Below are 27,251 nucleotides of genomic sequence, written 5' to 3' on the forward strand. Positions count from 1 at the left end.
CATAGGAGCAAATTGCATGCAAGGCGAAAGCAACCTTGTGTTCTCTCAGGGAGGGTCTCCTCAGTGCACGGTGGAATGTTTCCTATTTCAAAGTCTGGCATAAGGCTCTCCTGCAGCGGTTTCGGACACTTTACAGCTAAGGCGTCATCATGGCATTGCTAGCAAAGGGATGACGTGGCCTTTTGCATCCTCTTCTTGCACCTACAGGAAACCAGGGCCTCCCGCACGATTCCAAGTCTTTGGACGAAAGATCCAAGCATGAAAGGCCTTCTTCAGTGTGCTTGAATGCAGAGGTCTTAGGGCTGCCCTTAAGCATTTAGCTTTAGAAACACAGCAAAGGATGGTTTCTCCATGTAGATCATGAGAGTGGTGTGATGCACGTGGTCAGTTCAGGCTGATAGAGTTGTGGCCCAGAGAAACGCTTTGTTCTGATGAAAGGATGATCAGATGAAGGACTCCAACAGCCTCTTCCCTAAAAGTTGTTGCAAGTCCTACTCTCAGCACACGTATGTTTCAGACTTAAGCTGGATTCCGAGAGGACACCATGCAAACATACGTTTGGGCATTCCACGGTGTATGAATTTGGAGAAAGCAACTGAAAGTGTTAGATAGTGAAGATTGATCTCAGTGACCCCAGAAAAATTTCCATTGCAGACGTTTGAATTAAGCTGCCCTAGCCATAGGAGGAGCTTACTCGCCTGAGGCTCCTGGTCCTCCCTGCTTTTCACCTGTTGAACAGAACGCCCACCCGTCGTGCTTCCAATGCTGTGCAGAAAGCAGCTTTCTTTGCCTCTTCCCCTGAGGCTGGGCAGAAGGCCTCTTCACAGTATTCTCATATCTGGGAGTATACGTATATACAAGAAGCTCTAATTTTCACAGCAGTGTTTGGCTGCCTTTCTGAATATGGCTGAGTAGGAAACCACATGATCTGAGACAGTCCCAGAGCCTTCTCTGCAGGACAACAGCTCTGAGGTTTGGGGCCTCATCACCACCGCGCTTTGGAGAAGCTTGCACCCACCTGTTGCTTACATGGTGCCTGGGGATTAAAAAATGGGCACTCAGGTTACAAAGCTCAGACTGTGGCATGGGAGACCGGCTTCCATACCACCCAGACAACCTGGGCCCCTCTGAAGCAGCCGGGAAGTAGCAGGAAAACGCCACTTTTGAGAATTTCTAGGTAAATTCGTTGTATGCGGGAATTCTTCTGACAGCCGGCCTTCTTCAGCAAGGCTTCACTTGAATGGCAAAACAAGCGAGGGCGTGCCGCCGCTCAGCAAAAGAGAGTACTACACAGGATAAATCGCCCAGTCGCTCAGAGTGCAGCCACCCAAGACAGACACTGAAATCACACTGCAAGAAGAATTGGTTGTACGCGGGAATTTTTCTTACAGAAAGTCTTCCACAGCAAGGCCGCATGCGATTGGCCGCACAAGCGAAGCATCTGCTGCTCAGCTGAAGACAGCTCCACACAGCAGACTTCACTCAGGTGCTTAGAGTGCAGGCACACAGGACAGACACGGAAAACACATTGGGTGCTGTTTCAGCATCCAGTGCAACGATGTCAATGATTCCTTGAATGGAGCGTTCTGCGCTGCTTCCTTTCACCCACATAAGCTGAATCCAAAGCTGACTTGCCTCCACTACGTTTATTTCAGAGCATCTACTCTAACTTCCCGTGTGGCTAGTGGGAATGCCTGTTCCAGGCCCACTTATGTCTTTGAGATAGAGGACGTATAGAGAATACAGCCTTTCACTACAACGTTTACTGGTTTCCATACCACATAGGAGCAAATTGCATGCAAGGCGAAAGCAACCTTGTGTTCTCTCAGGGAGGGTCTCCTCAGTGCACGGTGGAATGTTTCCTATTTCAAAGTCTGGCATAAGGCTCTCCTGCAGCGGTTTCGGACACTTTACAGCTAAGGCGTCATCATGGCATTGCTAGCAAAGGGATGACGTGGCCTTTTGCATCCTCTTCTTGCACCTACAGGAAACCAGGGCCTCCCGCACGATTCCAAGTCTTTGGACGAAAGATCCAAGCATGAAAGGCCTTCTTCAGTGTGCTTGAATGCAGAGGTCTTAGGGCTGCCCTTAAGCATTTAGCTTTAGAAACACAGCAAAGGATGGTTTCTCCATGTAGATCATGAGAGTGGTGTGATGCACGTGGTCAGTTCAGGCTGATAGAGTTGTGGCCCAGAGAAACGCTTTGTTCTGATGAAAGGATGATCAGATGAAGGACTCCAACAGCCTCTTCCCTAAAAGTTGTTGCAAGTCCTACTCTCAGCACACGTATGTTTCAGACTTAAGCTGGATTCCGAGAGGACACCATGCAAACATACGTTTGGGCATTCCACGGTGTATGAATTTGGAGAAAGCAACTGAAAGTGTTAGATAGTGAAGATTGATCTCAGTGACCCCAGAAAAATTTCCATTGCAGACGTTTGAATTAAGCTGCCCTAGCCATAGGAGGAGCTTACTCGCCTGAGGCTCCTGGTCCTCCCTGCTTTTCACCTGTTGAACAGAACGCCCACCCGTCGTGCTTCCAATGCTGTGCAGAAAGCAGCTTTCTTTGCCTCTTCCCCTGAGGCTGGGCAGAAGGCCTCTTCACAGTATTCTCATATCTGGGAGTATACGTATATACAAGAAGCTCTAATTTTCACAGCAGTGTTTGGCTGCCTTTCTGAATATGGCTGAGTAGGAAACCACATGATCTGAGACAGTCCCAGAGCCTTCTCTGCAGGACAACAGCTCTGAGGTTTGGGGCCTCATCACCACCGCGCTTTGGAGAAGCTTGCACACACCTGTTGCTTACATGGTGCCTGGGGATTAAAAAATGGGCACTCAGGTTACAAAGCTCAGACTGTGGCATGGGAGACCGGCTTCCATACCACCCAGACAACCTGGGCCCCTCTGAAGCAGCCGGGAAGTAGCAGGAAAACGCCACTTTTGAGAATTTCTAGGTAAATTCGTTGTATGCGGGAATTCTTCTGACAGCCGGCCTTCTTCAGCAAGGCTTCACTTGAATGGCAAAACAAGCGAGGGCGTGCCGCCGCTCAGCAAAAGAGAGTACTACACAGGATAAATCGCCCAGTCGCTCAGAGTGCAGCCACCCAAGACAGACACTGAAATCACACTGCAAGAAGAATTGGTTGTACGCGGGAATTTTTCTTACAGAAAGTCTTCCACAGCAAGGCCGCATGCGATTGGCCGCACAAGCGAAGCATCTGCTGCTCAGCTGAAGACAGCTCCACACAGCAGACTTCACTCAGGTGCTTAGAGTGCAGGCACACAGGACAGACACGGAAAACACATTGGGTGCTGTTTCAGCATCCAGTGCAACGATGTCAATGATTCCTTGAATGGAGCGTTCTGCGCTGCTTCCTTTCACCCACATAAGCTGAATCCAAAGCTGACTTGCCTCCACTACGTTTATTTCAGAGCATCTACTCTAACTTCCCGTGTGGCTAGTGGGAATGCCTGTTCCAGGCCCACTTATGTCTTTGAGATAGAGGACGTATAGAGAATACAGCCTTTCACTACAACGTTTACTGGTTTCCATACCACATAGGAGCAAATTGCATGCAAGGCGAAAGCAACCTTGTGTTCTCTCAGGGAGGGTCTCCTCAGTGCACGGTGGAATGTTTCCTATTTCAAAGTCTGGCATAAGGCTCTCCTGCAGCGGTTTCGGACACTTTACAGCTAAGGCGTCATCATGGCATTGCTAGCAAAGGGATGACGTGGCCTTTTGCATCCTCTTCTTGCACCTACAGGAAACCAGGGCCTCCCGCACGATCCCAAGTCTTTGGACGAAAGATCCAAGCATGAAAGGCCTTCTTCAGTGTGCTTGAATGCAGAGGTCTTAGGGCTGCCCTTAAGCATTTAGCTTTAGAAACACAGCAAAGGATGGTTTCTCCATGTAGATCATGAGAGTGGTGTGATGCACGTGGTCAGTTCAGGCTGATAGAGTTGTGGCCCAGAGAAACGCTTTGTTCTGATGAAAGGATGATCAGATGAAGGACTCCAACAGCCTCTTCCCTAAAAGTTGTTGCAAGTCCTACTCTCAGCACACGTATGTTTCAGACTTAAGCTGGATTCCGAGAGGACACCATGCAAACATACGTTTGGGCATTCCACGGTGTATGAATTTGGAGAAAGCAACTGAAAGTGTTAGATAGTGAAGATTGATCTCAGTGACCCCAGAAAAATTTCCATTGCAGACGTTTGAATTAAGCTGCCCTAGCCATAGGAGGAGCTTACTCGCCTGAGGCTCCTGGTCCTCCCTGCTTTTCACCTGTTGAACAGAACGCCCACCCGTCGTGCTTCCAATGCTGTGCAGAAAGCAGCTTTCTTTGCCTCTTCCCCTGAGGCTGGGCAGAAGGCCTCTTCACAGTATTCTCATATCTGGGAGTATACGTATATACAAGAAGCTCTAATTTTCACAGCAGTGTTTGGCTGCCTTTCTGAATATGGCTGAGTAGGAAACCACATGATCTGAGACAGTCCCAGAGCCTTCTCTGCAGGACAACAGCTCTGAGGTTTGGGGCCTCATCACCACCGCGCTTTGGAGAAGCTTGCACACACCTGTTGCTTACATGGTGCCTGGGGATTAAAAAATGGGCACTCAGGTTACAAAGCTCAGACTGTGGCATGGGAGACCGGCTTCCATACCACCCAGACAACCTGGGCCCCTCTGAAGCAGCCGGGAAGTAGCAGGAAAACGCCACTTTTGAGAATTTCTAGGTAAATTCGTTGTATGCGGGAATTCTTCTGACAGCCGGCCTTCTTCAGCAAGGCTTCACTTGAATGGCAAAACAAGCGAGGGCGTGCCGCCGCTCAGCAAAAGAGAGTACTACACAGGATAAATCGCCCAGTCGCTCAGAGTGCAGCCACCCAAGACAGACACTGAAATCACACTGCAAGAAGAATTGGTTGTACGCGGGAATTTTTCTTACAGAAAGTCTTCCACAGCAAGGCCGCATGCGATTGGCCGCACAAGCGAAGCATCTGCTGCTCAGCTGAAGACAGCTCCACACAGCAGACTTCACTCAGGTGCTTAGAGTGCAGGCACACAGGACAGACACGGAAAACACATTGGGTGCTGTTTCAGCATCCAGTGCAACGATGTCAATGATTCCTTGAATGGAGCGTTCTGCGCTGCTTCCTTTCACCCACATAAGCTGAATCCAAAGCTGACTTGCCTCCACTACGTTTATTTCAGAGCATCTACTCTAACTTCCCGTGTGGCTAGTGGGAATGCCTGTTCCAGGCCCACTTATGTCTTTGAGATAGAGGACGTATAGAGAATACAGCCTTTCACTACAACGTTTACTGGTTTCCATACCACATAGGAGCAAATTGCATGCAAGGCGAAAGCAACCTTGTGTTCTCTCAGGGAGGGTCTCCTCAGTGCACGGTGGAATGTTTCCTATTTCAAAGTCTGGCATAAGGCTCTCCTGCAGCGGTTTCGGACACTTTACAGCTAAGGCGTCATCATGGCATTGCTAGCAAAGGGATGACGTGGCCTTTTGCATCCTCTTCTTGCACCTACAGGAAACCAGGGCCTCCCGCACGATCCCAAGTCTTTGGACGAAAGATCCAAGCATGAAAGGCCTTCTTCAGTGTGCTTGAATGCAGAGGTCTTAGGGCTGCCCTTAAGCATTTAGCTTTAGAAACACAGCAAAGGATGGTTTCTCCATGTAGATCATGAGAGTGGTGTGATGCACGTGGTCAGTTCAGGCTGATAGAGTTGTGGCCCAGAGAAACGCTTTGTTCTGATGAAAGGATGATCAGATGAAGGACTCCAACAGCCTCTTCCCTAAAAGTTGTTGCAAGTCCTACTCTCAGCACACGTATGTTTCAGACTTAAGCTGGATTCCGAGAGGACACCATGCAAACATACGTTTGGGCATTCCACGGTGTATGAATTTGGAGAAAGCAACTGAAAGTGTTAGATAGTGAAGATTGATCTCAGTGACCCCAGAAAAATTTCCATTGCAGACGTTTGAATTAAGCTGCCCTAGCCATAGGAGGAGCTTACTCGCCTGAGGCTCCTGGTCCTCCCTGCTTTTCACCTGTTGAACAGAACGCCCACCCGTCGTGCTTCCAATGCTGTGCAGAAAGCAGCTTTCTTTGCCTCTTCCCCTGAGGCTGGGCAGAAGGCCTCTTCACAGTATTCTCATATCTGGGAGTATACGTATATACAAGAAGCTCTAATTTTCACAGCAGTGTTTGGCTGCCTTTCTGAATATGGCTGAGTAGGAAACCACATGATCTGAGACAGTCCCAGAGCCTTCTCTGCAGGACAACAGCTCTGAGGTTTGGGGCCTCATCACCACCGCGCTTTGGAGAAGCTTGCACACACCTGTTGCTTACATGGTGCCTGGGGATTAAAAAATGGGCACTCAGGTTACAAAGCTCAGACTGTGGCATGGGAGACCGGCTTCCATACCACCCAGACAACCTGGGCCCCTCTGAAGCAGCCGGGAAGTAGCAGGAAAACGCCACTTTTGAGAATTTCTAGGTAAATTCGTTGTATGCGGGAATTCTTCTGACAGCCGGCCTTCTTCAGCAAGGCTTCACTTGAATGGCAAAACAAGCGAGGGCGTGCCGCCGCTCAGCAAAAGAGAGTACTACACAGGATAAATCGCCCAGTCGCTCAGAGTGCAGCCACCCAAGACAGACACTGAAATCACACTGCAAGAAGAATTGGTTGTACGCGGGAATTTTTCTTACAGAAAGTCTTCCACAGCAAGGCCGCATGCGATTGGCCGCACAAGCGAAGCATCTGCTGCTCAGCTGAAGACAGCTCCACACAGCAGACTTCACTCAGGTGCTTAGAGTGCAGGCACACAGGACAGACACGGAAAACACATTGGGTGCTGTTTCAGCATCCAGTGCAACGATGTCAATGATTCCTTGAATGGAGCGTTCTGCGCTGCTTCCTTTCACCCACATAAGCTGAATCCAAAGCTGACTTGCCTCCACTACGTTTATTTCAGAGCATCTACTCTAACTTCCCGTGTGGCTAGTGGGAATGCCTGTTCCAGGCCCACTTATGTCTTTGAGATAGAGGACGTATAGAGAATACAGCCTTTCACTACAACGTTTACTGGTTTCCATACCACATAGGAGCAAATTGCATGCAAGGCGAAAGCAACCTTGTGTTCTCTCAGGGAGGGTCTCCTCAGTGCACGGTGGAATGTTTCCTATTTCAAAGTCTGGCATAAGGCTCTCCTGCAGCGGTTTCGGACACTTTACAGCTAAGGCGTCATCATGGCATTGCTAGCAAAGGGATGACGTGGCCTTTTGCATCCTCTTCTTGCACCTACAGGAAACCAGGGCCTCCCGCACGATCCCAAGTCTTTGGACGAAAGATCCAAGCATGAAAGGCCTTCTTCAGTGTGCTTGAATGCAGAGGTCTTAGGGCTGCCCTTAAGCATTTAGCTTTAGAAACACAGCAAAGGATGGTTTCTCCATGTAGATCATGAGAGTGGTGTGATGCACGTGGTCAGTTCAGGCTGATAGAGTTGTGGCCCAGAGAAACGCTTTGTTCTGATGAAAGGATGATCAGATGAAGGACTCCAACAGCCTCTTCCCTAAAAGTTGTTGCAAGTCCTACTCTCAGCACACGTATGTTTCAGACTTAAGCTGGATTCCGAGAGGACACCATGCAAACATACGTTTGGGCATTCCACGGTGTATGAATTTGGAGAAAGCAACTGAAAGTGTTAGATAGTGAAGATTGATCTCAGTGACCCCAGAAAAATTTCCATTGCAGACGTTTGAATTAAGCTGCCCTAGCCATAGGAGGAGCTTACTCGCCTGAGGCTCCTGGTCCTCCCTGCTTTTCACCTGTTGAACAGAACGCCCACCCGTCGTGCTTCCAATGCTGTGCAGAAAGCAGCTTTCTTTGCCTCTTCCCCTGAGGCTGGGCAGAAGGCCTCTTCACAGTATTCTCATATCTGGGAGTATACGTATATACAAGAAGCTCTAATTTTCACAGCAGTGTTTGGCTGCCTTTCTGAATATGGCTGAGTAGGAAACCACATGATCTGAGACAGTCCCAGAGCCTTCTCTGCAGGACAACAGCTCTGAGGTTTGGGGCCTCATCACCACCGCGCTTTGGAGAAGCTTGCACACACCTGTTGCTTACATGGTGCCTGGGGATTAAAAAATGGGCACTCAGGTTACAAAGCTCAGACTGTGGCATGGGAGACCGGCTTCCATACCACCCAGACAACCTGGGCCCCTCTGAAGCAGCCGGGAAGTAGCAGGAAAACGCCACTTTTGAGAATTTCTAGGTAAATTCGTTGTATGCGGGAATTCTTCTGACAGCCGGCCTTCTTCAGCAAGGCTTCACTTGAATGGCAAAACAAGCGAGGGCGTGCCGCCGCTCAGCAAAAGAGAGTACTACACAGGATAAATCGCCCAGTCGCTCAGAGTGCAGCCACCCAAGACAGACACTGAAATCACACTGCAAGAAGAATTGGTTGTACGCGGGAATTTTTCTTACAGAAAGTCTTCCACAGCAAGGCCGCATGCGATTGGCCGCACAAGCGAAGCATCTGCTGCTCAGCTGAAGACAGCTCCACACAGCAGACTTCACTCAGGTGCTTAGAGTGCAGGCACACAGGACAGACACGGAAAACACATTGGGTGCTGTTTCAGCATCCAGTGCAACGATGTCAATGATTCCTTGAATGGAGCGTTCTGCGCTGCTTCCTTTCACCCACATAAGCTGAATCCAAAGCTGACTTGCCTCCACTACGTTTATTTCAGAGCATCTACTCTAACTTCCCGTGTGGCTAGTGGGAATGCCTGTTCCAGGCCCACTTATGTCTTTGAGATAGAGGACGTATAGAGAATACAGCCTTTCACTACAACGTTTACTGGTTTCCATACCACATAGGAGCAAATTGCATGCAAGGCGAAAGCAACCTTGTGTTCTCTCAGGGAGGGTCTCCTCAGTGCACGGTGGAATGTTTCCTATTTCAAAGTCTGGCATAAGGCTCTCCTGCAGCGGTTTCGGACACTTTACAGCTAAGGCGTCATCATGGCATTGCTAGCAAAGGGATGACGTGGCCTTTTGCATCCTCTTCTTGCACCTACAGGAAACCAGGGCCTCCCGCACGATCCCAAGTCTTTGGACGAAAGATCCAAGCATGAAAGGCCTTCTTCAGTGTGCTTGAATGCAGAGGTCTTAGGGCTGCCCTTAAGCATTTAGCTTTAGAAACACAGCAAAGGATGGTTTCTCCATGTAGATCATGAGAGTGGTGTGATGCACGTGGTCAGTTCAGGCTGATAGAGTTGTGGCCCAGAGAAACGCTTTGTTCTGATGAAAGGATGATCAGATGAAGGACTCCAACAGCCTCTTCCCTAAAAGTTGTTGCAAGTCCTACTCTCAGCACACGTATGTTTCAGACTTAAGCTGGATTCCGAGAGGACACCATGCAAACATACGTTTGGGCATTCCACGGTGTATGAATTTGGAGAAAGCAACTGAAAGTGTTAGATAGTGAAGATTGATCTCAGTGACCCCAGAAAAATTTCCATTGCAGACGTTTGAATTAAGCTGCCCTAGCCATAGGAGGAGCTTACTCGCCTGAGGCTCCTGGTCCTCCCTGCTTTTCACCTGTTGAACAGAACGCCCACCCGTCGTGCTTCCAATGCTGTGCAGAAAGCAGCTTTCTTTGCCTCTTCCCCTGAGGCTGGGCAGAAGGCCTCTTCACAGTATTCTCATATCTGGGAGTATACGTATATACAAGAAGCTCTAATTTTCACAGCAGTGTTTGGCTGCCTTTCTGAATATGGCTGAGTAGGAAACCACATGATCTGAGACAGTCCCAGAGCCTTCTCTGCAGGACAACAGCTCTGAGGTTTGGGGCCTCATCACCACCGCGCTTTGGAGAAGCTTGCACACACCTGTTGCTTACATGGTGCCTGGGGATTAAAAAATGGGCACTCAGGTTACAAAGCTCAGACTGTGGCATGGGAGACCGGCTTCCATACCACCCAGACAACCTGGGCCCCTCTGAAGCAGCCGGGAAGTAGCAGGAAAACGCCACTTTTGAGAATTTCTAGGTAAATTCGTTGTATGCGGGAATTCTTCTGACAGCCGGCCTTCTTCAGCAAGGCTTCACTTGAATGGCAAAACAAGCGAGGGCGTGCCGCCGCTCAGCAAAAGAGAGTACTACACAGGATAAATCGCCCAGTCGCTCAGAGTGCAGCCACCCAAGACAGACACTGAAATCACACTGCAAGAAGAATTGGTTGTACGCGGGAATTTTTCTTACAGAAAGTCTTCCACAGCAAGGCCGCATGCGATTGGCCGCACAAGCGAAGCATCTGCTGCTCAGCTGAAGACAGCTCCACACAGCAGACTTCACTCAGGTGCTTAGAGTGCAGGCACACAGGACAGACACGGAAAACACATTGGGTGCTGTTTCAGCATCCAGTGCAACGATGTCAATGATTCCTTGAATGGAGCGTTCTGCGCTGCTTCCTTTCACCCACATAAGCTGAATCCAAAGCTGACTTGCCTCCACTACGTTTATTTCAGAGCATCTACTCTAACTTCCCGTGTGGCTAGTGGGAATGCCTGTTCCAGGCCCACTTATGTCTTTGAGATAGAGGACGTATAGAGAATACAGCCTTTCACTACAACGTTTACTGGTTTCCATACCACATAGGAGCAAATTGCATGCAAGGCGAAAGCAACCTTGTGTTCTCTCAGGGAGGGTCTCCTCAGTGCACGGTGGAATGTTTCCTATTTCAAAGTCTGGCATAAGGCTCTCCTGCAGCGGTTTCGGACACTTTACAGCTAAGGCGTCATCATGGCATTGCTAGCAAAGGGATGACGTGGCCTTTTGCATCCTCTTCTTGCACCTACAGGAAACCAGGGCCTCCCGCACGATCCCAAGTCTTTGGACGAAAGATCCAAGCATGAAAGGCCTTCTTCAGTGTGCTTGAATGCAGAGGTCTTAGGGCTGCCCTTAAGCATTTAGCTTTAGAAACACAGCAAAGGATGGTTTCTCCATGTAGATCATGAGAGTGGTGTGATGCACGTGGTCAGTTCAGGCTGATAGAGTTGTGGCCCAGAGAAACGCTTTGTTCTGATGAAAGGATGATCAGATGAAGGACTCCAACAGCCTCTTCCCTAAAAGTTGTTGCAAGTCCTACTCTCAGCACACGTATGTTTCAGACTTAAGCTGGATTCCGAGAGGACACCATGCAAACATACGTTTGGGCATTCCACGGTGTATGAATTTGGAGAAAGCAACTGAAAGTGTTAGATAGTGAAGATTGATCTCAGTGACCCCAGAAAAATTTCCATTGCAGACGTTTGAATTAAGCTGCCCTAGCCATAGGAGGAGCTTACTCGCCTGAGGCTCCTGGTCCTCCCTGCTTTTCACCTGTTGAACAGAACGCCCACCCGTCGTGCTTCCAATGCTGTGCAGAAAGCAGCTTTCTTTGCCTCTTCCCCTGAGGCTGGGCAGAAGGCCTCTTCACAGTATTCTCATATCTGGGAGTATACGTATATACAAGAAGCTCTAATTTTCACAGCAGTGTTTGGCTGCCTTTCTGAATATGGCTGAGTAGGAAACCACATGATCTGAGACAGTCCCAGAGCCTTCTCTGCAGGACAACAGCTCTGAGGTTTGGGGCCTCATCACCACCGCGCTTTGGAGAAGCTTGCACACACCTGTTGCTTACATGGTGCCTGGGGATTAAAAAATGGGCACTCAGGTTACAAAGCTCAGACTGTGGCATGGGAGACCGGCTTCCATACCACCCAGACAACCTGGGCCCCTCTGAAGCAGCCGGGAAGTAGCAGGAAAACGCCACTTTTGAGAATTTCTAGGTAAATTCGTTGTATGCGGGAATTCTTCTGACAGCCGGCCTTCTTCAGCAAGGCTTCACTTGAATGGCAAAACAAGCGAGGGCGTGCCGCCGCTCAGCAAAAGAGAGTACTACACAGGATAAATCGCCCAGTCGCTCAGAGTGCAGCCACCCAAGACAGACACTGAAATCACACTGCAAGAAGAATTGGTTGTACGCGGGAATTTTTCTTACAGAAAGTCTTCCACAGCAAGGCCGCATGCGATTGGCCGCACAAGCGAAGCATCTGCTGCTCAGCTGAAGACAGCTCCACACAGCAGACTTCACTCAGGTGCTTAGAGTGCAGGCACACAGGACAGACACGGAAAACACATTGGGTGCTGTTTCAGCATCCAGTGCAACGATGTCAATGATTCCTTGAATGGAGCGTTCTGCGCTGCTTCCTTTCACCCACATAAGCTGAATCCAAAGCTGACTTGCCTCCACTACGTTTATTTCAGAGCATCTACTCTAACTTCCCGTGTGGCTAGTGGGAATGCCTGTTCCAGGCCCACTTATGTCTTTGAGATAGAGGACGTATAGAGAATACAGCCTTTCACTACAACGTTTACTGGTTTCCATACCACATAGGAGCAAATTGCATGCAAGGCGAAAGCAACCTTGTGTTCTCTCAGGGAGGGTCTCCTCAGTGCACGGTGGAATGTTTCCTATTTCAAAGTCTGGCATAAGGCTCTCCTGCAGCGGTTTCGGACACTTTACAGCTAAGGCGTCATCATGGCATTGCTAGCAAAGGGATGACGTGGCCTTTTGCATCCTCTTCTTGCACCTACAGGAAACCAGGGCCTCCCGCACGATCCCAAGTCTTTGGACGAAAGATCCAAGCATGAAAGGCCTTCTTCAGTGTGCTTGAATGCAGAGGTCTTAGGGCTGCCCTTAAGCATTTAGCTTTAGAAACACAGCAAAGGATGGTTTCTCCATGTAGATCATGAGAGTGGTGTGATGCACGTGGTCAGTTCAGGCTGATAGAGTTGTGGCCCAGAGAAACGCTTTGTTCTGATGAAAGGATGATCAGATGAAGGACTCCAACAGCCTCTTCCCTAAAAGTTGTTGCAAGTCCTACTCTCAGCACACGTATGTTTCAGACTTAAGCTGGATTCCGAGAGGACACCATGCAAACATACGTTTGGGCATTCCACGGTGTATGAATTTGGAGAAAGCAACTGAAAGTGTTAGATAGTGAAGATTGATCTCAGTGACCCCAGAAAAATTTCCATTGCAGACGTTTGAATTAAGCTGCCCTAGCCATAGGAGGAGCTTACTCGCCTGAGGCTCCTGGTCCTCCCTGCTTTTCACCTGTTGAACAGAACGCCCACCCGTCGTGCTTCCAATGCTGTGCAGAAAGCAGCTTTCTTTGCCTCTTCCCCTGAGGCTGGGCAGAAGGCCTCTTCACAGTATTCTCATATCTGGGAGTATACGTATATACAAGAAGCTCTAATTTTCACAGCAGTGTTTGGCTGCCTTTCTGAATATGGCTGAGTAGGAAACCACATGATCTGAGACAGTCCCAGAGCCTTCTCTGCAGGACAACAGCTCTGAGGTTTGGGGCCTCATCACCACCGCGCTTTGGAGAAGCTTGCACACACCTGTTGCTTACATGGTGCCTGGGGATTAAAAAATGGGCACTCAGGTTACAAAGCTCAGACTGTGGCATGGGAGACCGGCTTCCATACCACCCAGACAACCTGGGCCCCTCTGAAGCAGCCGGGAAGTAGCAGGAAAACGCCACTTTTGAGAATTTCTAGGTAAATTCGTTGTATGCGGGAATTCTTCTGACAGCCGGCCTTCTTCAGCAAGGCTTCACTTGAATGGCAAAACAAGCGAGGGCGTGCCGCCGCTCAGCAAAAGAGAGTACTACACAGGATAAATCGCCCAGTCGCTCAGAGTGCAGCCACCCAAGACAGACACTGAAATCACACTGCAAGAAGAATTGGTTGTACGCGGGAATTTTTCTTACAGAAAGTCTTCCACAGCAAGGCCGCATGCGATTGGCCGCACAAGCGAAGCATCTGCTGCTCAGCTGAAGACAGCTCCACACAGCAGACTTCACTCAGGTGCTTAGAGTGCAGGCACACAGGACAGACACGGAAAACACATTGGGTGCTGTTTCAGCATCCAGTGCAACGATGTCAATGATTCCTTGAATGGAGCGTTCTGCGCTGCTTCCTTTCACCCACATAAGCTGAATCCAAAGCTGACTTGCCTCCACTACGTTTATTTCAGAGCATCTACTCTAACTTCCCGTGTGGCTAGTGGGAATGCCTGTTCCAGGCCCACTTATGTCTTTGAGATAGAGGACGTATAGAGAATACAGCCTTTCACTACAACGTTTACTGGTTTCCATACCACATAGGAGCAAATTGCATGCAAGGCGAAAGCAACCTTGTGTTCTCTCAGGGAGGGTCTCCTCAGTGCACGGTGGAATGTTTCCTATTTCAAAGTCTGGCATAAGGCTCTCCTGCAGCGGTTTCGGACACTTTACAGCTAAGGCGTCATCATGGCATTGCTAGCAAAGGGATGACGTGGCCTTTTGCATCCTCTTCTTGCACCTACAGGAAACCAGGGCCTCCCGCACGATCCCAAGTCTTTGGACGAAAGATCCAAGCATGAAAGGCCTTCTTCAGTGTGCTTGAATGCAGAGGTCTTAGGGCTGCCCTTAAGCATTTAGCTTTAGAAACACAGCAAAGGATGGTTTCTCCATGTAGATCATGAGAGTGGTGTGATGCACGTGGTCAGTTCAGGCTGATAGAGTTGTGGCCCAGAGAAACGCTTTGTTCTGATGAAAGGATGATCAGATGAAGGACTCCAACAGCCTCTTCCCTAAAAGTTGTTGCAAGTCCTACTCTCAGCACACGTATGTTTCAGACTTAAGCTGGATTCCGAGAGGACACCATGCAAACATACGTTTGGGCATTCCACGGTGTATGAATTTGGAGAAAGCAACTGAAAGTGTTAGATAGTGAAGATTGATCTCAGTGACCCCAGAAAAATTTCCATTGCAGACGTTTGAATTAAGCTGCCCTAGCCATAGGAGGAGCTTACTCGCCTGAGGCTCCTGGTCCTCCCTGCTTTTCACCTGTTGAACAGAACGCCCACCCGTCGTGCTTCCAATGCTGTGCAGAAAGCAGCTTTCTTTGCCTCTTCCCCTGAGGCTGGGCAGAAGGCCTCTTCACAGTATTCTCATATCTGGGAGTATACGTATATACAAGAAGCTCTAATTTTCACAGCAGTGTTTGGCTGCCTTTCTGAATATGGCTGAGTAGGAAACCACATGATCTGAGACAGTCCCAGAGCCTTCTCTGCAGGACAACAGCTCTGAGGTTTGGGGCCTCATCACCACCGCGCTTTGGAGAAGCTTGCACACACCTGTTGCTTACATGGTGCCTGGGGATTAAAAAATGGGCACTCAGGTTACAAAGCTCAGACTGTGGCATGGGAGACCGGCTTCCATACCACCCAGACAACCTGGGCCCCTCTGAAGCAGCCGGGAAGTAGCAGGAAAACGCCACTTTTGAGAATTTCTAGGTAAATTCGTTGTATGCGGGAATTCTTCTGACAGCCGGCCTTCTTCAGCAAGGCTTCACTTGAATGGCAAAACAAGCGAGGGCGTGCCGCCGCTCAGCAAAAGAGAGTACTACACAGGATAAATCGCCCAGTCGCTCAGAGTGCAGCCACCCAAGACAGACACTGAAATCACACTGCAAGAAGAATTGGTTGTACGCGGGAATTTTTCTTACAGAAAGTCTTCCACAGCAAGGCCGCATGCGATTGGCCGCACAAGCGAAGCATCTGCTGCTCAGCTGAAGACAGCTCCACACAGCAGACTTCACTCAGGTGCTTAGAGTGCAGGCACACAGGACAGACACGGAAAACACATTGGGTGCTGTTTCAGCATCCAGTGCAACGATGTCAATGATTCCTTGAATGGAGCGTTCTGCGCTGCTTCCTTTCACCCACATAAGCTGAATCCAAAGCTGACTTGCCTCCACTACGTTTATTTCAGAGCATCTACTCTAACTTCCCGTGTGGCTAGTGGGAATGCCTGTTCCAGGCCCACTTATGTCTTTGAGATAGAGGACGTATAGAGAATACAGCCTTTCACTACAACGTTTACTGGTTTCCATACCACATAGGAGCAAATTGCATGCAAGGCGAAAGCAACCTTGTGTTCTCTCAGGGAGGGTCTCCTCAGTGCACGGTGGAATGTTTCCTATTTCAAAGTCTGGCATAAGGCTCTCCTGCAGCGGTTTCGGACACTTTACAGCTAAGGCGTCATCATGGCATTGCTAGCAAAGGGATGACGTGGCCTTTTGCATCCTCTTCTTGCACCTACAGGAAACCAGGGCCTCCCGCACGATCCCAAGTCTTTGGACGAAAGATCCAAGCATGAAAGGCCTTCTTCAGTGTGCTTGAATGCAGAGGTCTTAGGGCTGCCCTTAAGCATTTAGCTTTAGAAACACAGCAAAGGATGGTTTCTCCATGTAGATCATGAGAGTGGTGTGATGCACGTGGTCAGTTCAGGCTGATAGAGTTGTGGCCCAGAGAAACGCTTTGTTCTGATGAAAGGATGATCAGATGAAGGACTCCAACAGCCTCTTCCCTAAAAGTTGTTGCAAGTCCTACTCTCAGCACACGTATGTTTCAGACTTAAGCTGGATTCCGAGAGGACACCATGCAAACATACGTTTGGGCATTCCACGGTGTATGAATTTGGAGAAAGCAACTGAAAGTGTTAGATAGTGAAGATTGATCTCAGTGACCCCAGAAAAATTTCCATTGCAGACGTTTGAATTAAGCTGCCCTAGCCATAGGAGGAGCTTACTCGCCTGAGGCTCCTGGTCCTCCCTGCTTTTCACCTGTTGAACAGAACGCCCACCCGTCGTGCTTCCAATGCTGTGCAGAAAGCAGCTTTCTTTGCCTCTTCCCCTGAGGCTGGGCAGAAGGCCTCTTCACAGTATTCTCATATCTGGGAGTATACGTATATACAAGAAGCTCTAATTTTCACAGCAGTGTTTGGCTGCCTTTCTGAATATGGCTGAGTAGGAAACCACATGATCTGAGACAGTCCCAGAGCCTTCTCTGCAGGACAACAGCTCTGAGGTTTGGGGCCTCATCACCACCGCGCTTTGGAGAAGCTTGCACACACCTGTTGCTTACATGGTGCCTGGGGATTAAAAAATGGGCACTCAGGTTACAAAGCTCAGACTGTGGCATGGGAGACCGGCTTCCATACCACCCAGACAACCTGGGCCCCTCTGAAGCAGCCGGGAAGTAGCAGGAAAACGCCACTTTTGAGAATTTCTAGGTAAATTCGTTGTATGCGGGAATTCTTCTGACAGCCGGCCTTCTTCAGCAAGGCTTCACTTGAATGGCAAAACAAGCGAGGGCGTGCCGCCGCTCAGCAAAAGAGAGTACTACACAGGATAAATCGCCCAGTCGCTCAGAGTGCAGCCACCCAAGACAGACACTGAAATCACACTGCAAGAAGAATTGGTTGTACGCGGGAATTTTTCTTACAGAAAGTCTTCCACAGCAAGGCCGCATGCGATTGGCCGCACAAGCGAAGCATCTGCTGCTCAGCTGAAGACAGCTCCACACAGCAGACTTCACTCAGGTGCTTAGAGTGCAGGCACACAGGACAGACACGGAAAACACATTGGGTGCTGTTTCAGCATCCAGTGCAACGATGTCAATGATTCCTTGAATGGAGCGTTCTGCGCTGCTTCCTTTCACCCACATAAGCTGAATCCAAAGCTGACTTGCCTCCACTACGTTTATTTCAGAGCATCTACTCTAACTTCCCGTGTGGCTAGTGGGAATGCCTGTTCCAGGCCCACTTATGTCTTTGAGATAGAGGACGTATAGAGAATACAGCCTTTCACTACAACGTTTACTGGTTTCCATACCACATAGGAGCAAATTGCATGCAAGGCGAAAGCAACCTTGTGTTCTCTCAGGGAGGGTCTCCTCAGTGCACGGTGGAATGTTTCCTATTTCAAAGTCTGGCATAAGGCTCTCCTGCAGCGGTTTCGGACACTTTACAGCTAAGGCGTCATCATGGCATTGCTAGCAAAGGGATGACGTGGCCTTTTGCATCCTCTTCTTGCACCTACAGGAAACCAGGGCCTCCCGCACGATCCCAAGTCTTTGGACGAAAGATCCAAGCATGAAAGGCCTTCTTCAGTGTGCTTGAATGCAGAGGTCTTAGGGCTGCCCTTAAGCATTTAGCTTTAGAAACACAGCAAAGGATGGTTTCTCCATGTAGATCATGAGAGTGGTGTGATGCACGTGGTCAGTTCAGGCTGATAGAGTTGTGGCCCAGAGAAACGCTTTGTTCTGATGAAAGGATGATCAGATGAAGGACTCCAACAGCCTCTTCCCTAAAAGTTGTTGCAAGTCCTACTCTCAGCACACGTATGTTTCAGACTTAAGCTGGATTCCGAGAGGACACCATGCAAACATACGTTTGGGCATTCCACGGTGTATGAATTTGGAGAAAGCAACTGAAAGTGTTAGATAGTGAAGATTGATCTCAGTGACCCCAGAAAAATTTCCATTGCAGACGTTTGAATTAAGCTGCCCTAGCCATAGGAGGAGCTTACTCGCCTGAGGCTCCTGGTCCTCCCTGCTTTTCACCTGTTGAACAGAACGCCCACCCGTCGTGCTTCCAATGCTGTGCAGAAAGCAGCTTTCTTTGCCTCTTCCCCTGAGGCTGGGCAGAAGGCCTCTTCACAGTATTCTCATATCTGGGAGTATACGTATATACAAGAAGCTCTAATTTTCACAGCAGTGTTTGGCTGCCTTTCTGAATATGGCTGAGTAGGAAACCACATGATCTGAGACAGTCCCAGAGCCTTCTCTGCAGGACAACAGCTCTGAGGTTTGGGGCCTCATCACCACCGCGCTTTGGAGAAGCTTGCACACACCTGTTGCTTACATGGTGCCTGGGGATTAAAAAATGGGCACTCAGGTTACAAAGCTCAGACTGTGGCATGGGAGACCGGCTTCCATACCACCCAGACAACCTGGGCCCCTCTGAAGCAGCCGGGAAGTAGCAGGAAAACGCCACTTTTGAGAATTTCTAGGTAAATTCGTTGTATGCGGGAATTCTTCTGACAGCCGGCCTTCTTCAGCAAGGCTTCACTTGAATGGCAAAACAAGCGAGGGCGTGCCGCCGCTCAGCAAAAGAGAGTACTACACAGGATAAATCGCCCAGTCGCTCAGAGTGCAGCCACCCAAGACAGACACTGAAATCACACTGCAAGAAGAATTGGTTGTACGCGGGAATTTTTCTTACAGAAAGTCTTCCACAGCAAGGCCGCATGCGATTGGCCGCACAAGCGAAGCATCTGCTGCTCAGCTGAAGACAGCTCCACACAGCAGACTTCACTCAGGTGCTTAGAGTGCAGGCACACAGGACAGACACGGAAAACACATTGGGTGCTGTTTCAGCATCCAGTGCAACGATGTCAATGATTCCTTGAATGGAGCGTTCTGCGCTGCTTCCTTTCACCCACATAAGCTGAATCCAAAGCTGACTTGCCTCCACTACGTTTATTTCAGAGCATCTACTCTAACTTCCCGTGTGGCTAGTGGGAATGCCTGTTCCAGGCCCACTTATGTCTTTGAGATAGAGGACGTATAGAGAATACAGCCTTTCACTACAACGTTTACTGGTTTCCATACCACATAGGAGCAAATTGCATGCAAGGCGAAAGCAACCTTGTGTTCTCTCAGGGAGGGTCTCCTCAGTGCACGGTGGAATGTTTCCTATTTCAAAGTCTGGCATAAGGCTCTCCTGCAGCGGTTTCGGACACTTTACAGCTAAGGCGTCATCATGGCATTGCTAGCAAAGGGATGACGTGGCCTTTTGCATCCTCTTCTTGCACCTACAGGAAACCAGGGCCTCCCGCACGATCCCAAGTCTTTGGACGAAAGATCCAAGCATGAAAGGCCTTCTTCAGTGTGCTTGAATGCAGAGGTCTTAGGGCTGCCCTTAAGCATTTAGCTTTAGAAACACAGCAAAGGATGGTTTCTCCATGTAGATCATGAGAGTGGTGTGATGCACGTGGTCAGTTCAGGCTGATAGAGTTGTGGCCCAGAGAAACGCTTTGTTCTGATGAAAGGATGATCAGATGAAGGACTCCAACAGCCTCTTCCCTAAAAGTTGTTGCAAGTCCTACTCTCAGCACACGTATGTTTCAGACTTAAGCTGGATTCCGAGAGGACACCATGCAAACATACGTTTGGGCATTCCACGGTGTATGAATTTGGAGAAAGCAACTGAAAGTGTTAGATAGTGAAGATTGATCTCAGTGACCCCAGAAAAATTTCCATTGCAGACGTTTGAATTAAGCTGCCCTAGCCATAGGAGGAGCTTACTCGCCTGAGGCTCCTGGTCCTCCCTGCTTTTCACCTGTTGAACAGAACGCCCACCCGTCGTGCTTCCAATGCTGTGCAGAAAGCAGCTTTCTTTGCCTCTTCCCCTGAGGCTGGGCAGAAGGCCTCTTCACAGTATTCTCATATCTGGGAGTATACGTATATACAAGAAGCTCTAATTTTCACAGCAGTGTTTGGCTGCCTTTCTGAATATGGCTGAGTAGGAAACCACATGATCTGAGACAGTCCCAGAGCCTTCTCTGCAGGACAACAGCTCTGAGGTTTGGGGCCTCATCACCACCGCGCTTTGGAGAAGCTTGCACACACCTGTTGCTTACATGGTGCCTGGGGATTAAAAAATGGGCACTCAGGTTACAAAGCTCAGACTGTGGCATGGGAGACCGGCTTCCATACCACCCAGACAACCTGGGCCCCTCTGAAGCAGCCGGGAAGTAGCAGGAAAACGCCACTTTTGAGAATTTCTAGGTAAATTCGTTGTATGCGGGAATTCTTCTGACAGCCGGCCTTCTTCAGCAAGGCTTCACTTGAATGGCAAAACAAGCGAGGGCGTGCCGCCGCTCAGCAAAAGAGAGTACTACACAGGATAAATCGCCCAGTCGCTCAGAGTGCAGCCACCCAAGACAGACACTGAAATCACACTGCAAGAAGAATTGGTTGTACGCGGGAATTTTTCTTACAGAAAGTCTTCCACAGCAAGGCCGCATGCGATTGGCCGCACAAGCGAAGCATCTGCTGCTCAGCTGAAGACAGCTCCACACAGCAGACTTCACTCAGGTGCTTAGAGTGCAGGCACACAGGACAGACACGGAAAACACATTGGGTGCTGTTTCAGCATCCAGTGCAACGATGTCAATGATTCCTTGAATGGAGCGTTCTGCGCTGCTTCCTTTCACCCACATAAGCTGAATCCAAAGCTGACTTGCCTCCACTACGTTTATTTCAGAGCATCTACTCTAACTTCCCGTGTGGCTAGTGGGAATGCCTGTTCCAGGCCCACTTATGTCTTTGAGATAGAGGACGTATAGAGAATACAGCCTTTCACTACAACGTTTACTGGTTTCCATACCACATAGGAGCAAATTGCATGCAAGGCGAAAGCAACCTTGTGTTCTCTCAGGGAGGGTCTCCTCAGTGCACGGTGGAATGTTTCCTATTTCAAAGTCTGGCATAAGGCTCTCCTGCAGCGGTTTCGGACACTTTACAGCTAAGGCGTCATCATGGCATTGCTAGCAAAGGGATGACGTGGCCTTTTGCATCCTCTTCTTGCACCTACAGGAAACCAGGGCCTCCCGCACGATCCCAAGTCTTTGGACGAAAGATCCAAGCATGAAAGGCCTTCTTCAGTGTGCTTGAATGCAGAGGTCTTAGGGCTGCCCTTAAGCATTTAGCTTTAGAAACACAGCAAAGGATGGTTTCTCCATGTAGATCATGAGAGTGGTGTGATGCACGTGGTCAGTTCAGGCTGATAGAGTTGTGGCCCAGAGAAACGCTTTGTTCTGATGAAAGGATGATCAGATGAAGGACTCCAACAGCCTCTTCCCTAAAAGTTGTTGCAAGTCCTACTCTCAGCACACGTATGTTTCAGACTTAAGCTGGATTCCGAGAGGACACCATGCAAACATACGTTTGGGCATTCCACGGTGTATGAATTTGGAGAAAGCAACTGAAAGTGTTAGATAGTGAAGATTGATCTCAGTGACCCCAGAAAAATTTCCATTGCAGACGTTTGAATTAAGCTGCCCTAGCCATAGGAGGAGCTTACTCGCCTGAGGCTCCTGGTCCTCCCTGCTTTTCACCTGTTGAACAGAACGCCCACCCGTCGTGCTTCCAATGCTGTGCAGAAAGCAGCTTTCTTTGCCTCTTCCCCTGAGGCTGGGCAGAAGGCCTCTTCACAGTATTCTCATATCTGGGAGTATACGTATATACAAGAAGCTCTAATTTTCACAGCAGTGTTTGGCTGCCTTTCTGAATATGGCTGAGTAGGAAACCACATGATCTGAGACAGTCCCAGAGCCTTCTCTGCAGGACAACAGCTCTGAGGTTTGGGGCCTCATCACCACCGCGCTTTGGAGAAGCTTGCACACACCTGTTGCTTACATGGTGCCTGGGGATTAAAAAATGGGCACTCAGGTTACAAAGCTCAGACTGTGGCATGGGAGACCGGCTTCCATACCACCCAGACAACCTGGGCCCCTCTGAAGCAGCCGGGAAGTAGCAGGAAAACGCCACTTTTGAGAATTTCTAGGTAAATTCGTTGTATGCGGGAATTCTTCTGACAGCCGGCCTTCTTCAGCAAGGCTTCACTTGAATGGCAAAACAAGCGAGGGCGTGCCGCCGCTCAGCAAAAGAGAGTACTACACAGGATAAATCGCCCAGTCGCTCAGAGTGCAGCCACCCAAGACAGACACTGAAATCACACTGCAAGAAGAATTGGTTGTACGCGGGAATTTTTCTTACAGAAAGTCTTCCACAGCAAGGCCGCATGCGATTGGCCGCACAAGCGAAGCATCTGCTGCTCAGCTGAAGACAGCTCCACACAGCAGACTTCACTCAGGTGCTTAGAGTGCAGGCACACAGGACAGACACGGAAAACACATTGGGTGCTGTTTCAGCATCCAGTGCAACGATGTCAATGATTCCTTGAATGGAGCGTTCTGCGCTGCTTCCTTTCACCCACATAAGCTGAATCCAAAGCTGACTTGCCTCCACTACGTTTATTTCAGAGCATCTACTCTAACTTCCCGTGTGGCTAGTGGGAATGCCTGTTCCAGGCCCACTTATGTCTTTGAGATAGAGGACGTATAGAGAATACAGCCTTTCACTACAACGTTTACTGGTTTCCATACCACATAGGAGCAAATTGCATGCAAGGCGAAAGCAACCTTGTGTTCTCTCAGGGAGGGTCTCCTCAGTGCACGGTGGAATGTTTCCTATTTCAAAGTCTGGCATAAGGCTCTCCTGCAGCGGTTTCGGACACTTTACAGCTAAGGCGTCATCATGGCATTGCTAGCAAAGGGATGACGTGGCCTTTTGCATCCTCTTCTTGCACCTACAGGAAACCAGGGCCTCCCGCACGATTCCAAGTCTTTGGACGAAAGATCCAAGCATGAAAGGCCTTCTTCAGTGTGCTTGAATGCAGAGGTCTTAGGGCTGCCCTTAAGCATTTAGCTTTAGAAACACAGCAAAGGATGGTTTCTCCATGTAGATCATGAGAGTGGTGTGATGCACGTGGTCAGTTCAGGCTGATAGAGTTGTGGCCCAGAGAAACGCTTTGTTCTGATGAAAGGATGATCAGATGAAGGACTCCAACAGCCTCTTCCCTAAAAGTTGTTGCAAGTCCTACTCTCAGCACACGTATGTTTCAGACTTAAGCTGGATTCCGAGAGGACACCATGCAAACATACGTTTGGGCATTCCACGGTGTATGAATTTGGAGAAAGCAACTGAAAGTGTTAGATAGTGAAGATTGATCTCAGTGACCCCAGAAAAATTTCCATCGCAGACGTTTGAATTAAGCTGCCCTAGCCATAGGAGGAGCTTACTCGCCTGAGGCTCCTGGTCCTCCCTGCTTTTCACCTGTTGAACAGAACGCCCACCCGTCGTGCTTCCAATGCTGTGCAGAAAGCAGCTTTCTTTGCCTCTTCCCCTGAGGCTGGGCAGAAGGCCTCTTCACAGTATTCTCATATCTGGGAGTATACGTATATACAAGAAGCTCTAATTTTCACAGCAGTGTTTGGCTGCCTTTCTGAATATGGCTGAGTAGGAAACCACATGATCTGAGACAGTCCCAGAGCCTTCTCTGCAGGACAACAGCTCTGAGGTTTGGGGCCTCATCACCACCGCGCTTTGGAGAAGCTTGCACACACCTGTTGCTTACATGGTGCCTGGGGATTAAAAAATGGGCACTCAGGTTACAAAGCTCAGACTGTGGCATGGGAGACCGGCTTCCATACCACCCAGACAACCTGGGCCCCTCTGAAGCAGCCGGGAAGTAGCAGGAAAATGCCACTTTTGAGAATTTCTAGGTAAATTCGTTGTATGCGGGAATTCTTCTGACAGCCGGCCTTCTTCAGCAAGGCTTCACTTGAATGGCAAAACAAGCGAGGGCGTGCCGCCGCTCAGCAAAAGAGAGTACTACACAGGATAAATCGCCCAGTCGCTCAGAGTGCAGCCACCCAAGACAGACACTGAAATCACACTGCAAGAAGAATTGGTTGTACGCGGGAATTTTTCTTACAGAAAGTCTTCCACAGCAAGGCCGCATGCGATTGGCCGCACAAGCGAAGCATCTGCTGCTCAGCTGAAGACAGCTCCACACAGCAGACTTCACTCAGGTGCTTAGAGTGCAGGCACACAGGACAGACACGGAAAACACATTGGGTGCTGTTTCAGCATCCAGTGCAACGATGTCAATGATTCCTTGAATGGAGCGTTCTGCGCTGCTTCCTTTCACCCACATAAGCTGAATCCAAAGCTGACTTGCCTCCACTACGTTTATTTCAGAGCATCTACTCTAACTTCCCGTGTGGCTAGTGGGAATGCCTGTTCCAGGCCCACTTATGTCTTTGAGATAGAGGACGTATAGAGAATACAGCCTTTCACTACAACGTTTACTGGTTTCCATACCACATAGGAGCAAATTGCATGCAAGGCGAAAGCAACCTTGTGTTCTCTCAGGGAGGGTCTCCTCAGTGCACGGTGGAATGTTTCCTATTTCAAAGTCTGGCATAAGGCTCTCCTGCAGCGGTTTCGGACACTTTACAGCTAAGGCGTCATCATGGCATTGCTAGCAAAGGGATGACGTGGCCTTTTGCATCCTCTTCTTGCACCTACAGGAAACCAGGGCCTCCCGCACGATTCCAAGTCTTTGGACGAAAGATCCAAGCATGAAAGGCCTTCTTCAGTGTGCTTGAATGCAGAGGTCTTAGGGCTGCCCTTAAGCATTTAGCTTTAGAAACACAGCAAAGGATGGTTTCTCCATGTAGATCATGAGAGTGGTGTGATGCACGTGGTCAGTTCAGGCTGATAGAGTTGTGGCCCAGAGAAACGCTTTGTTCTGATGAAAGGATGATCAGATGAAGGACTCCAACAGCCTCTTCCCTAAAAGTTGTTGCAAGTCCTACTCTCAGCACACGTATGTTTCAGACTTAAGCTGGATTCCGAGAGGACACCATGCAAACATACGTTTGGGCATTCCACGGTGTATGAATTTGGAGAAAGCAACTGAAAGTGTTAGATAGTGAAGATTGATCTCAGTGACCCCAGAAAAATTTCCATTGCAGACGTTTGAATTAAGCTGCCCTAGCCATAGGAGGAGCTTACTCGCCTGAGGCTCCTGGTCCTCCCTGCTTTTCACCTGTTGAACAGAACGCCCACCCGTCGTGCTTCCAATGCTGTGCAGAAAGCAGCTTTCTTTGCCTCTTCCCCTGAGGCTGGGCAGAAGGCCTCTTCACAGTATTCTCATATCTGGGAGTATACGTATATACAAGAAGCTCTAATTTTCACAGCAGTGTTTGGCTGCCTTTCTGAATATGGCTGAGTAGGAAACCACATGATCTGAGACAGTCCCAGAGCCTTCTCTGCAGGACAACAGCTCTGAGGTTTGGGGCCTCATCACCACCGCGCTTTGGAGAAGCTTGCACACACCTGTTGCTTACATGGTGCCTGGGGATTAAAAAATGGGCACTCAGGTTACAAAGCTCAGACTGTGGCATGGGAGACCGGCTTCCATACCACCCAGACAACCTGGGCCCCTCTGAAGCAGCCGGGAAGTAGCAGGAAAACGCCACTTTTGAGAATTTCTAGGTAAATTCGTTGTATGCGGGAATTCTTCTGACAGCCGGCCTTCTTCAGCAAGGCTTCACTTGAATGGCAAAACAAGCGAGGGCGTGCCGCCGCTCAGCAAAAGAGAGTACTACACAGGATAAATCGCCCAGTCGCTCAGAGTGCAGCCACCCAAGACAGACACTGAAATCACACTGCAAGAAGAATTGCTTGTACGCGGGAATTTTTCTTACAGAAAGTCTTCCACAGCAAGGCCGCATGCGATTGGCCGCACAAGCGAAGCATCTGCTGCTCAGCTGAAGACAGCTCCACACAGCAGACTTCACTCAGGTGCTTAGAGTGCAGGCACACAGGACAGACACGGAAAACACATTGGGTGCTGTTTCAGCATCCAGTGCAACGATGTCAATGATTCCTTGAATGGAGCGTTCTGCGCTGCTTCCTTTCACCCACATAAGCTGAATCCAAAGCTGACTTGCCTCCACTACGTTTATTTCAGAGCATCTACTCTAACTTCCCGTGTGGCTAGTGGGAATGCCTGTTCCAGGCCCACTTATGTCTTTGAGATAGAGGACGTATAGAGAATACAGCCTTTCACTACAACGTTTACTGGTTTCCATACCACATAGGAGCAAATTGCATGCAAGGCGAAAGCAACCTTGTGTTCTCTCAGGGAGGGTCTCCTCAGCGCACGGTGGAATGTTTCCTATTTCAAAGTCTGGCATAAGGCTCTCCTGCAGCGGTTTCGGACACTTTACAGCTAAGGCGTCATCATGGCATTGCTAGCAAAGGGATGACGTGGCCTTTTGCATCCTCTTCCTGCACCTACAGGAAACCAGGGCCTCCCGCACGATCCCAAGTCTTTGGACGAAAGATCCAAGCATGAAAGGCCTTCTTCAGTGTGCTTGAATGCAGAGGTCTTAGGGCTGCCCTTAAGCATTTAGCTTTAGAAACACAGCAAAGGATGGTTTCTCCATGTAGATCATGAGAGTGGTGTGATGCACGTGGTCAGTTCAGGCTGATAGAGTTGTGGCCCAGAGAAACGCTTTGTTCTGATGAAAGGATGATCAGATGAAGGACTCCAACAGCCTCTTCCCTAAACGTTGTTGCAAGTCCTACTCTCAGCACACGTATGTTTCAGACTTAAGCTGGATTCCGAGAGGACACCATGCAAA

The sequence above is a fragment of the Manis pentadactyla genome, chromosome 17, assembly GCF_030020395.1.
Source record: "Manis pentadactyla isolate mManPen7 chromosome 17, mManPen7.hap1, whole genome shotgun sequence".
Lineage (NCBI taxonomy): Eukaryota > Metazoa > Chordata > Mammalia > Pholidota > Manidae > Manis > Manis pentadactyla.